The 13,324-nt window shown below is 44.3% G+C and overlaps 4 non-coding genes across 4 annotated transcripts; 3 read left to right on the top strand and 1 right to left on the bottom strand.

Annotated features, from left to right (window-relative positions):
• The first annotated feature begins 1,692 nt into the window (after positions 1–1,692).
• TRNAL-AAG (transfer RNA leucine (anticodon AAG)) lies at positions 1,693–1,774 on the top strand. The gene has a single exon. It is a non-coding gene; the product is annotated as a tRNA-Leu (tRNA).
• Positions 1,775–3,664: 1,890 nt separating this feature from the next.
• TRNAQ-CUG (transfer RNA glutamine (anticodon CUG)) lies at positions 3,665–3,736 on the top strand. Its single transcript has one exon. It is a non-coding gene; the product is annotated as a tRNA-Gln (tRNA).
• Positions 3,737–4,168: 432 nt separating this feature from the next.
• TRNAL-CAA (transfer RNA leucine (anticodon CAA)) lies at positions 4,169–4,274 on the bottom strand. The gene is made up of 2 exons: positions 4,237–4,274; positions 4,169–4,214 (listed from the first exon to the last, which is right to left on the bottom strand). It is a non-coding gene; the product is annotated as a tRNA-Leu (tRNA).
• Positions 4,275–9,179: 4,905 nt separating this feature from the next.
• On the top strand, positions 9,180–9,286 carry LOC120361170 (U6 spliceosomal RNA). The gene has a single exon (XR_005577520.2). It is a non-coding gene; the product is annotated as a U6 spliceosomal RNA (small nuclear RNA).
• The last annotated feature ends 4,038 nt before the right edge of the window (positions 9,287–13,324 follow it).

The raw sequence follows: 13,324 nt of genomic DNA, 5'->3' as shown, positions 1-13,324 counted from the left end.
TGTTATAAAAATCTTTAAGTCATATTTTTTTTTCTTTCTTTTTTCTTTTTTCTTTTTTTTTTTTTTTTTTTGAGACGGAGTTTCGCTCTTGTTACCCAGGCTGGAGTGCAATGGCGCGATCTCGGCTCACCGCAACCTCCGCCTCCTGGGTTCAGGCAATTCTCCTGCCTCAGCCTCCCGAGTAGCTGGGATTACAGGCACGCGCCACCACGCCCAGCTAACTTTTTGTATTTTTAGTAGAGACGGGGTTTCACCATGTTGACCAGGATGGTCTCGACCTCTCGACCTCGTGATCCACCCACCTCGGCCTCCCAAAGTGCTGGGATTACAGGCTTGAGTCACCGCGCCCGGCCTAAGTCATATTTAATCATAATTTTCTTTCATTATTGTTATATATGATAATTTTCTTTGTTCATTTTATGCCATTTGTATCATCTCTACACCATTTTGTTTCTTATTTTTACATTCCTCAGGTTTAAGTAAAATACTGCATTACCAGTAAAACTGGTTTAATATTTGCGAAACATATAAAATTACAAAATACATGTGCATACAAAAATATAAAATACAGGTGTAAAAAAAATACCATAGGAAACATTTTCCCAATTGCAAAACGTATCAACATACATAAACATGTACGAAACATTTTATTGGCAATTGCTCTTGGTAGACATCTTGGGAGGGGTTTGATGAAAAATATCCAAGACACAAAACACAAACTGCTGTACCGAGTCTGGGATAACAGTTGAAATGGTGCACGCGGAGACGGTAGTGCTGCCGGAAGCTGGTCCTCGGTGTCCTACGTCCAGCTGGGCCACGTTTGCGCTGCCAGACGCGCAGCAGTCGTGGCTAGCGATTGTGGTAGTAACGTCAAATGGCCCTAGGTTGCATAGTTCGTAAGTGGATCAATACCTGTAAGGCGGAACTATTACTTCATTCACATCTAAAAGACTTTGGGTGACAAAACTACGCAGTACAAGACAGGGCCAACTCCCAAACCGAACTCGTTCTCCCACAGACCTTCCCGAAGGGACTTTAAGGGCTGCGAAGACAATTGAGTCTGGACTTTGCAAAATTCCTTCCTGCCTGGGGCCCTGGATTTCTCCACTCATTTCTGGGCCAGACCCAGCAGTCTCTCCCTCTATGATTAGGGCTTCCGTAGACGCACCACCTCTGAAAAGAAGGCAAGACAGAAAACCATGCGTGCACTCTTCGCCTCCCTTATGGAGCTCCTTGGAGACACTCCGTCCGCTGGAAGGGATGAAGGGCGAGGGGAGGGGGTCTTACGACTTTTTCCTCGTTTTTCTTGACAAGCAGCAGGCTCAAACCAAACAGCTGGACTTGCTTACTCCTGAAGCCTAGAGGCTGACTCCCTGGAGTCCAAGCGCATGTGGAGCCCATGGCGCCCTCTGGCACTCTCAGTCTCTGCGACCCTTTTTCTTGTGTGGGTGACAAACGGGGCAGGAGTCCCCTCCTGCAGCACCTGCAGCATCCTGTCCAGGATCCACCTGGGAGCTGAGAGGAGGCAAAGCGTCGGGGATCAGGGGCTTCTCCGGCTGAGCTGAGACGCGAGGAATGCTGAAGAACGGCCTGCGGGAAGGGTTTATAGAGATGTGAGAATGGGCAAAAACGGACTGGAAAGGGGTGACAGTCACTGGGGTGAAGGTGCCAGCGGTGCCTCGCTCCGCGGGTGGTAGCGTGGCCGAGCGGTCTAAGGCGCTGGATTAAGGCTCCAGTCTCTTCGGGGGCGTGGGTTCGAATCCCACCGCTGCCATGGTGGCTTTTTCTTTCCTCTTCTCATTCTGTCAGAAATTCATTCCAAGCCCCGTGTGGGCAGTTCTCGCAGTCTCCTAAGTGAAGCAGAGTTATCTTCTATTTTCGCAGGGGCCAGAGATAATACAGTCCCCCAAACACTGCCCAACTGTTTCCCAATTTAAGGGCTCAGATATCTCTTCCCCTAGTTATTTCCTTCAGTGGCCTTCATGTGTTTTTATTGACTTTGCATGATTAGTGGGGAAAAAAAATACAACCTTCTTAACTCCAGACTCAAGAATAAATAAGCCATGCACGCTCATCTACCCTATTTTCCATTGTCTTCTCCAAGGGATAAACGTGATGAGGCTAAAAAGACAAACTATCAATCAAAACAGTCGCCAGACACTAGAGCCTTTCCCCCTTTGCCTTTCAGTTGAACACAGTTCAAGAGTTCGCTTTACGAGGTTCTGATATCATCTTCAAACAGTAAACATTTTTTAATTTTCTTTTTCCTTTTTTATTTATTTCTTTATTTAAAAAAAACAGGTGGAGGCTCGTAGAATAAAAAGAATGACACCTGTGTCTTTTTTTTTTTTTTTTTTTTTTTTTTTTTTTTTTTTTTTTTTAGTTAGAATGGAGAGTTTGTGTATATCGGGAGGTGGGTAGATACTTAATTTCACTGCTTCCTTCGTCACCTTCCAAAAGATGTATCCAATACATACTTTTGTAACAGGCACCTTGCTTGATTGGAGATACAACAAAAGGATGAATGCCAGCAAAAGATTAAAGGCTTCCTGAGCAATTCAGACTTGGGAGACTAGAGAGACACATGAAGCATAAATGACCAATAATTAACACTAAGATTGACTAAAGTAGTAATTTATACCTATTTCTTTCAGACAAGCTACGTATATATGTGGTCTATTTGTTACGTGTTGTTCTTACAGTTACTAGATACATAACCATGTTATCTTAATAAAGCTAAGATTTGAAAAAATAAATGACTACATCCGGCACTGCAAAATCCCTGTTTGGTCATCCATACTAAAGGACACCCATTTGTGGGGCCATCTGGGCACTAAGATGCCCACCCGGGAGCTGGGACCTGGAAAGGCAAAACAAGACAGAAAGAGGAGGAGAAATAATTACCCTCTCTTGAACCTGTAAAATTTAGCCTATCAAGAGAAGGCAAAAAAGAAGTCTAAAGTCTCCCAAAAGTCTAAGGTGGGCTGTCGCAATGAGCATTCATGCATTCATTCATTCACTCTTTCTTTCATTTCTGCATTTATGCAGCAAGCATTGATTGAGCTTCTCCTAAGTACCAGAACGTGGGCTATCAAAGAGGGGTGAGACTCAGTCCTGCCCTTAAGTCATTTTGGAGGACTGCGAGAGACAGATTTAAAAAAATTCAAGCCCATGGTTACAACCGAGGGGCAATGCCAAGATACTCGCTGCCCATGTCCTACCATACCAATTTCATTAACAAGCAAAAAAAAAAAAAAAAAAAAAAGATACTCGGAGGCTGCTCTAGAGGCGTATGCATTGTTCAATGAATACATGAGATTGTAGAAAGTAGATAGTATATTTTTTTTCTCCCTTTCAAACCGTGAGACTAAAATTCAGTTTGCCTTTTCGTGGGCTGGAAACGAAAGCAAATAAAAATCTCCAGGAATAACTCTATTAGCAGATCAGTATGCTGCCCCGCCTAGAAGGACAGAAAGAAACCTGGGAGAAAGGTGCACGGGAAACAGTCTGTGACTCCTCCCTGTGCCAACCCTGCGTTTGGCACTCCAAAACTAACAAACAAACAAAACAAAACAAAAACTGCCCCTGCAAAGTTACTTTAAATAAATAAGTAGAAGAAAAGACAGATCCCAGATGGATCAAGCATCCGGCTTTCCTTAAGGAGGGTTCCATGGTGTAATGGTTAGCACTCTGGACTCTGAATCCAGCGATCCGAGTTCAAATCTCGGTGGAACCTTTCATATTCCTCTCTTTTTGCTTCGCTTCCGGTAACTTGTGCATGAACCTTGCTGCTTTCAATTTCAGTTTCTTCGTTTTGGTTTTTGATGGTTTCTGGCCGTGAGGAAAAACATGTAATCTGCGGTGCCAATAACCCATGAGCTCCGGGCCAATGTGTAATAATGTAGTTGGTATACAAGTCTTTCTGTTCTCACCTAGGGTGGCTTCCTCCCAGGACGCTTCTGGCTGAGTGCTCCTGTAGTAAATGAATACGCCCTTTAACCAACCAAAACGTGGTTCACTATTCAACAGCGAGCAAGACTGAAAACGAAGGAGACATACACCTCTAGGAGGGTGTATCATTTTAGTTAGGGTCGAAAAAGTAAAGGTAGAGACAATGAAAACACAGAAGTGGCTGTGAAAGTAAAGTTCAGGGAGAATAAAAGAACTGTGTCAGAAGTGGGATTCGAACCCACGCCTCCATCTGGAGACCAGAATCCTCAGCACGAGGAAGCAGGGCTTGAGTCTGGCGCCTTAGACCACTCGGCCATCCTGACACCTGGGGTCCTTGCCTGCCACTGAGCATCATCTTCAACGTTGATGAGTGTGTCACCAGCGCAAACCGTTACTGTCTTCGCGATTTAATGAAAGAAAATTCCAGCCACTGACATATTCTGTCTACATGGAATCAGGAGCCGCGACTCAACTCACGAGGCACTTTTTTTCCAGTTCGGGCAAAGATATAGCGTTTCTCACCCCTCGCCCTGTCTACACTTCCCTGCACACCCCAAGTACAGGGGCGCGAACACCCAACGACCCAGCCGCGACTCGGCCCTTAACAAGAAAGAAAGAACACAGAGCAGGGGCTGCCCCCGATATGCTGCTTAGCAAACGGAAGGAACGCGCGAGCCAGTGTAGACCGGAAGCGAAAGCAGGAGAGCTGCTGCAGACTAGAGGGGGGAGTGCGCTCAGGGACCCCGAACACGAAGAACGGCTGCGGGCGAACCGCGGGAGCTGACTTAGGAGTGCAAATGGGGTGAGCAGCGTGAAGGAAACGTCTCCCATCTCTTCCCTCCCCACATCCCCAGAACTAAACTGGCTCATCTCCCCTCCGCACGCCTCTCCCAGGACGGTGAAGGTGTCTGTCGAGGGAAACTGGAATAAAGCTTCCTAGAAGTAAAGACAGATGAGATATTCATGTGAATTTACAAGGAAAAAATAAAAATTAAAACAACGACATACACTGGTATTTGAGGGTCTTCCAATGAAATGGCCGAGTGTCCACAGAATCCTCAAAGACTCTGCAGTCCACAGCCTGGCCCCGACCCACAAATCTTCCAGAGTCAGGTGTTCAGTTCCTCACTTAAAATATTCACGACAACCAAGGATGATCAGATGGTTGTGAAAATATTTCTACAGCAGGACAAGAACGAATACACACAGATGGGGGCAGGAGGACCTAAGAGGAAACATATACAAAGCAGGAACCTGGACTCTTTAAAAAAAAAAATTGTAATTAATTGGCCTGCTGTGGTGGCTAACACCTGTAGCCCCAGCACTTTGGGAGGCCGAGGCGGGTGGATCACTTGAGATGGAAAATTCGAGACCAGCCTGGCCAACATGGAGAAACCCAGTCTCTACTAAAAACACAAAATTAGCCAGGCATGGTGGCACATGCCTGTAATCCCAACTACTTGGGAGATTGAGGCAGGAGAATTGCTTGAACCCGGGAGGCGGAGGTTCCAGTGAGCTGAGATCACCCCACTGAACTCCAGCCTGGGCAACAGGAGCAAAACTCGATCTCAAAAAAACAAAATTATTATATAGTATATATATATAATCCTCAGGAAAGTAAAAGAAGATACTGCACTCATCAAACAAAAAGGAGGGAAGCTCTTCATATTATTATTATTATGGCAGAATTTTTTTAAATTTCAAAATAAGATTGTAGAAATCTGGAAAGTGTGGGGTGGATGCTGGAAAATAGCAGATAATTGATAAGAAAATAAAAGGGTGGGCCGGGCGCGGAGGCTCAAGCCTGTAATCCCAGCACTTTGGGAGGCCGAGGCGGGTGGATCACAAGGTCAAGAGATCAAGACCATCCTAGTCAACATGGTGAAACCCCATCTCTACTAAAAATACAAAACATTAGCTGGGCATGGTGGCACGTGCCTGTCATCCCAGCTACTCAGAAGGCTGAGGCAGGAGAATTGCCTGAACCCAGGAGGTGGAGGTTGCGGTGACCCGAGATCGCGCCATTGCACACACCAGCCAGGGTAACAAGAGCGAAACTCCGTCTCAAAAAAAAAAGGGTGTATAATAGAAAATATGACAAAAAACTAACAGGGATTGTAGGAAAAGAGAAGAGGAACGTGGAATAAAGGAGATAAAGACATAATATAAGATTATTTCACAGAAACGAGGACCTTAAATCTCCAGATTTAAAATGCCCACCAACTACCTTGCATAGTGTGTGGCAAAGCCCCACAATAAAGCTTGTCATCGTGAAATCTCAGAACACTAGGAATAAACCGAAGATCCTAAATGTTTCCAGAAAGAAGACAAAAGGAAAAGATTGCATAGAGAGGATTATGAATTAGAATGGCATCTCTTTTTCTCCACAGCAACACCAACACCAAAAGCTGAAGGACAATGAACCAGTATCTTCTAAATCTTTTCAATAAGGGAAAATAATTTCCACAACTAGAGTTCTGAACTCAGCCAAATTACCAATCAAATGTGAATGGACATTTTCTTTTTTTTTTTTTTTTTTTTTTTTTTTTTTTTTTTTTGAGACGGAGTTTCGCTCTTGTTACCCAGGCTGGAGTGCAATGGCGCGATCTCGGCTCTCCACAACCTCCGCCTCCTGGGTTCAGGCAATTCTACAACCTCCGCCTCCTGGGTTCAGGCAATTCTCCTGCCTCAGCCTCCTGAGTAGCTGGGATTACAGGCACGCGCCACCATGCCCAGCTAATTTTTTGTATCTTTAGTAGAGACGGGGTTTCACCATGTTGACCAGGATGGTCTCGATCTCTCGACCTCGTGATCCACCCGCCTCAGCCTCCCAAAGTGCTGGGATTACAGGCTTGAGCCACCGCGCCCGGCCGAATGGACATTTTCAGGACATTACCTCCCATGCACCTTTGCTCAGAAAGCTTCTAGAGAATTGTCCACTAAACAAGGAACTAAACTAAGAAAAAGGAAATATGTAATCCAGTGATTGGGGACGTAACATAGAAGAAAGGTGTAAGAAAAAATTCGCCAGCACCTGCTGAGCTGCCAGCCTAGATGGCAATCAGTCTATGGTGGAATAGAAGAAAGAAGGGCTCAACGAAGGTTGTTTCCAGGGGAAACTGGAACTGACATTGCCTCATGCATTTGACCAGAAAATATTGTCAGAAAGCTGGCAATGAATAGCAATAAGTATTTAGAAAAGGAAGCACAAAACAGGTGGTAACAATTAATCCCAGGGAGAACAAACGGTTGTCAAAGAAGGTAATTATGGTATACTATTATAGCTCAGCTGTGAAAAATACTGCAAAGTCGTAACAATAAAAACTATAAATAATAATTTAACTAAAAATTACACAGTGAGGCAGGGCGCACTGGCTCATGCCTGTAATCCCAGCACTTTGGGAGGCCGAAGGTGTTCAAGACCAGCCTGGCCAACATGGTGAAACCCCATCACTACTAAAAATACAAAAATGAGATGGGTGTGGTGGCAGGCTTCTGTAGTCCCAACGACTCTAGAGGCCAAGGCAGAATTGCTGGAAACCAGGAGGTGGAGGTGGCAGTGAGCAGAGATGGCACCACCGCACTCCAGCCTGGGTGACAGAGTAAAACTCCGTCTCAAATAATAATAATAATAATAATACATATGAATGTATGTTATCATATTCAAAAATTTATTGAATAAATATATGTTGAATTAACAAATGTACAAGAAAATAAATATCTACAAGAAGAGATTGATGAAGAGCATACACCTAAATATAAAGGATTCTTATGGATAGATTCTTACAGTAAAATACATTATTAATATATTTTCTTAAGTATATTCTTTTTATGTCTAACAGTCTCACCCTCTTTGCTGGACTAAGGAAAGACTAATCTTCCCTACAAAGCTATACAGTAAAATACATTATTAATATATTTTCTTAAGTATATTCTTTTTATGTCTAACAGTCTCACCCTCTTTGCTGGACTAAGGAAAGACTAATCTTCCCTACAAAGCTATCATTAATACAAAGTAAAAACAGGTCAATAAGCCTGGTTGTGGTGGATCATGCCTGTAATCCCAGCACTTTGGGAGGCTGACATGGGTGGATCACGAGGTCAGGAGTTTGAGACCATTCTGGCCAACATAGTGAAACCCTGTGTCTACTAAAAATACAAAAAATTAGCCAGGTGTGGTGATGTGCGCTGCTAACCCCAGCTACTTGGGAGGCTAAGGCAGGAAAATAGTGTGAACCTGGGAAGCGGAGGTTGCAGTGAGCCAAGATTGAGCCACTGCACTACCACCTGGGAAACACTGAGAGACTCCATCTCAAAAAAAAAAAAAAAAAAAAAATCATTAAGGAAATGAAAAATTTAACCCATGAATTGGGGAAAACATTTGCAAAATACTATCTGAGAAAGGACTCATCCTAAATATATAAAGCACTCTTACAAATCAACAAGAAAAAGACTATTTTTTTTTCAATGACAAAAGACTTAATTAGGAACTTCACTAAAGCCTACATTCAAATAGTAAATATATGAGGCCACGATGGTGGCTCATGCTGTAATGCCACCAGCACTTGGAGGTGGGAGGATTATTTGAGTCCAAGAGTTTGAGACCAGCCTGGGCAAGCAACATAGTGAGACTGCCCTCTGCCCCACCTTCTCTACAAAAAATTTGTTTTAAAAACTAGCCAAGGCCGGGCGCGGTGGCTCACGCCTGTAATCACAGCACTGTGGGAGGCCGAGGCGGGTGGATCATGAGGTCAAGAGATCAAGAACATTCTGGTCAACATGGTGAAACCCCGTCTCCACTAAAAATACAAAAAATTAGCTGGGCATGGTGGAGCGTGCCTGTAATCTCAGCTACTCAGGAGGCTGAGGCAGGAGAATTGCCTGAACCCAGGAGGAGGAGGCTACGGTGAGCTGAGATGGCGTCATTGCACTCCAGCCTGGGTAACAAGAGTGAAACTCCATCTCACAAGAAAAAATAAATAAACAACAACAAAAAAAACTAGCCAGGCTATTTTCAACAGGGCATGAAAAAAAAAAATTAGCCAGGCATGGTGGTGTAGTTTGAGCTATCTGGAAGGGCTGAGGTGGGAGGATCACAAGAGCCTGGGAAGTTGAGGCTGCAGTGGGCCTTGACTGTATCACTGCTCTCCAGCAAAAGAAAATTTGAAAATGTGCTCAGTATCATTAATTTACCAGGAAAATATAAATTAAATTAAAACCACTATGAGGTGCTCGCTTCAGCAGCACATATAATAAAATTGGAACGATACAGAGAAGATTAGCATGGCCCCTGCACAAGGATGACACGCAAATTCATGAAGCATTCCATATTTAAAAAAAAAAAAAAAAAAAAAAAAAAAAACCACTATGAGATGCCATCACAAACCCACCTGAACAGCTAAAGTATTTTAAAACACATATACTGTTCCAAGTATTGGCGTAATATGTGCAGCAACTAGAATTCTCATGCATTGCTGCTAGAAGTGTTAATTAGCATATTCACTATGGAAAACTGTTTGGCATTATCTAAAAAACTAAACATATGCCTACTAGCAATTCCATTCCTGGAAATGAGGGCATTTGTCTATGAACAGACACATATCACCAGAAAGTTCAGGGCAGCTTTATTTACAACAGACAACAACTTAACCCAGTAAGTGCTTATGATAGGATTCTATTTATGTGAAGTTCAAGAACAGGCAGAATTAATCAATGCTTCTAGAAATCTGGACTAGTGATTTCTTCTAGGTAACCTCTGGAGTGGGTACTGATGAGAAAGAGGCATGAGACCCCTCCTGGATGCTGAAAATGTTCTTTGTCTTGATCTGGATGGTGGCTACACATGGGTCAATTCATTAGGTTATACACTGAAGGCTTGTGCACTTCATGTATATTTTACTTCAATAAATTAACAATATGAGACAGTTTATCATTTAATTTAAGTACTCGACAGCATAAACTTTAAAGAGGTTTGATATCGTTTGGATATTTGTCTCCACTCATATTGGATATTTGTCTCATGTTGAGATGTAATCCTCAATATTGGAGATGGGGTCTGGTGGGACCCCCTTGCTCCTCTCTCGCAGCGCGATGTGCCTCCTCCTGCTTTGTCTTCCTCCATAATTAGAAGTTTCTCAGACCAGGCACGGTGGCTCATGCCTGTAATCCCAGCACTTTGGGAGACCAAGGCGGGTGAATCACTTGAGGTCTAGAGTTCAAGACCAGCCTGATCAACATGAAACCCTGTCTCTAAAAAAAAAAAAAAAACTACAAAATTAGCATGCCTGTAATCCCAGCAACTCAGGAGGCTGAGGCAGGAGAATTGCTTGAACTCGGGAGGCAGAGGATGCAGTGAGGTGAGAAGGCACCATTGCACTCCAGCCTGGGCAACAAGAGCAAAATTCCATCTCAAAAAACAAAATCAAAAACAAACAAACAAATAAAAACATAAGTTTCCCAAGGTCTCTGCAGAAACAGCTGCCACTATGCTTGCTGTATAGCCTGCAGACCCATTAGCCAATTAAATCTCTTTTCTTATAAATTACCTAGTTGCAGGGGTTTTTTTTTTTGTTTTTTTTTTTGTTTTTTGCTTTTTAAAACAGAGTCTCTTTCTCTGTCGCCCAGGCTGAAGTGCAGTAGTGGCGCAATCTCGGCTCACTGCAACCTCCGCTTCCCGGGTTCAAGCGATTCTCCTGCCTCAGCCTTCCAAGTGGCTGGGATTACAGGCATGCACCACCACACCTGGCTGATTTTTTTTTTTAGTAGAGACGGGGTTTCACCATGTTGGCCAGGCTGGTCTCAAACGCCTGACCTCAGGTGATCCGCCTGCCTTGGCCTCCCAAAGTGCTGGGATTGCAGGCGTGACCTCCGTGCCCGACCCTCAGGTATGTCTTCATGGCAGTGCATGCACAGCCTAATGTGACGTTAAAAAGGGAGAAGCTGTTGTGACCTGGGAAGATGGAAAAAGTCTTATGAGAGGCTGATCTGGAGGGAGTGGTCACCTGCAAGGAAAGCGGCCGCATCTGCTTTTCTGAGTTTAGCCCAGAAAGGGAAGAGAAATGGTTCCAGAGCTCACGAAAGCATTGACATCTTCTTCAGGCCCAACATCTCCAGGTCCTTCCATCATTTCTTCCTTGCAGTTCGGGATGCCGTTCCCACTCAGTGTTATTCTTTCACATAGCATCCTGTCTCATCCTCCATAGCACCTGCCACAGTTAGGCTCCACACATTGATTTGAGTAGTAATAGAATCCCACTGCTTGTTCTGATTATGTCCTACTGCACAACGAACTGCCCCAACAGGTAGGGCTCATTGGGGTGATTTTTCTGTCACATCTGGCACTGACTGGAGACTTAGAACATACCCATTTGGCAATTGGGCTACTCTTCATTGACAATCCTCATGCTTTTGCCAGGGAATGGCTGGAAGGATGGCCTCAGTGACCCCGCTCCCCCTCTAAGGAGTCCCACAGCAGAGGGATAGACAGCATTATGGGCCAAATTGTGTCCATGTCCCCACCACATACACACAGCTCCCAACACTTCATGTGGACTATATTTGAAGTTTTCTTTTTTTCTTTTCTTTTTTTGAGTCAGAGTTTTGCTTTGTCACTCAGGCTGCAGTGCAGTGGCGCAATCTTGACTCACTGAAACCTACACCTCCCAGGTTCAAGCGTTTCTCCTGTCTCAGCCTTCGGAGTAGCTGGGATTATGGGTGTGCACCAGCACACCTGGCTGATTTTTGTATTTTTAGTAGAGACAGGGCTTCGCTGTGCTGGCCAGCTGGTCTTGAACTCCCAACCTCAAGTGATCTACCTACCTCAGGCTCCCAAAGTGCCAGAATTACAGGCATGAGACACTGAGCCTGCTTGGAGATATGATCTTTACAGGGACAGTAAGACTGAGGCCCTAAGCTGACAGTACTGGTGTCCTTATAAGAAGAGGAAGAGCCACCAGAGGTGCATGCGCACAGAGAAAAGGTCATGTGAGGACATACTCAGAAGGCGGCTGTCTGCGGGCCAAGGAGAGAGACCTCAGGGGAAACCAACCCTGCAGACTCTTTGATCTTGGACTTCTAGTATCCAGAAAATAAAATGTGAGAAAATAAGTTTCTGGGCTTTGTTTTGTTTTGTTTTTTGAGATGGAGTGTCACTCTGTCGAGTGCAATGGTACAATCTCAGCTCGCTGCAACCTCCACCTCCTGGGTTCAAGCAATTCTCCTGCCTCAGCCTCCCGAGTAGCTGGGATTACAGGCATGTGCCACCACACCCAGCTAATTTTGCATTTTTAGTAGAGACGGGGTTCATCCACGTTAGTCAGGCTGGTCTCGAACTCTCGACTTCAGGTGATCCGTTTACCTCAGCCTCCCAAAGGGCTGGGGTTATAAGCATGAACCACTGTGCTCAGCCTTCCTCTTTGTTTTTCTAAGATATCTCTATCTTTCTTAACTATTTCAGCTTGATTCTCTTTAGAAGTAGCTGAGGAGAATGGCTCCAAGAATCCTAATTCTTTGTGTGGAGTACACACACACTTCTCTAGTCTGTTTCATGAGGTCCTTTAACTTTTGGCTGAGGGAAGATGTTGCAAAATAAAAGGGAAGAGATGAGGTCCAAAGAGGGTTTGGTCCCAGCCACAATTCACAACCTATTTGGAGTGCCTTTGCAAAGAAGGGTGAAGGCCAAGTCAAAGGAGTCGTTTCAAAAGACATTGTAAAACTCAGGTCACAGACAATGTTAATTCAGGGCCTGCTACAGAACTAGCTACAAAAACTGCTAATTGCCTACCCAACAGCCATTCTGACATTCCTCCTTCCTTCCACAAAGAATGCAGAGTTTTACCCTGCCTAGTCATATGCCTACTGCCCAAGTTGCTGTGGGGAACAGACTTTTGAGAAGTGTCTTCAAAGATAAGGTGATAATTTTTCTCAGTTTATCTCAAGTGCTTCCTACTTCTACCTGTTGTTCTTACATGGTTATTAAAGGCATCCCTTTTCCCCCTCAAAGGTGTTCTCAAGTTTGTGCAATGAATTAAAACACCACCTTTTTCAATGGCAACCTTTAAAAATAAAAAAAGGCTGGAGCGGTGGCTCACGCCTGTAATCACAACAGTTTGGGAGGCTGAAGTGGGTGGATCACAACGTCAGGAGATCGAGACCATCCTGGTCAACATGTTGAAACCCCGTCTCTAATAAAAATACAAAAATTAGCTGGGGGTGGTGGCATGCACTTGTAATCCCAGCCACTCGGAAACCTGAGGCAAAACACTCACTTGAACCTAGGAGGCGGAGGTTGCAGTGACCCGAGATCGTGCCATTGCACTCCAGCCTGGGTGACAGAGAGAAAATCCATCTCAAAAAAAAAAAAAAAGTGGGAAGA

Source organism: Saimiri boliviensis, chromosome 4 (genome assembly GCF_048565385.1).
Source record: "Saimiri boliviensis isolate mSaiBol1 chromosome 4, mSaiBol1.pri, whole genome shotgun sequence".
In the NCBI taxonomy this organism is placed as follows: domain Eukaryota; kingdom Metazoa; phylum Chordata; class Mammalia; order Primates; family Cebidae; genus Saimiri; species Saimiri boliviensis.
Note: the sequence above shows the minus strand (reverse complement) of the source record. Positions and strands in the feature narration are given on the sequence as shown.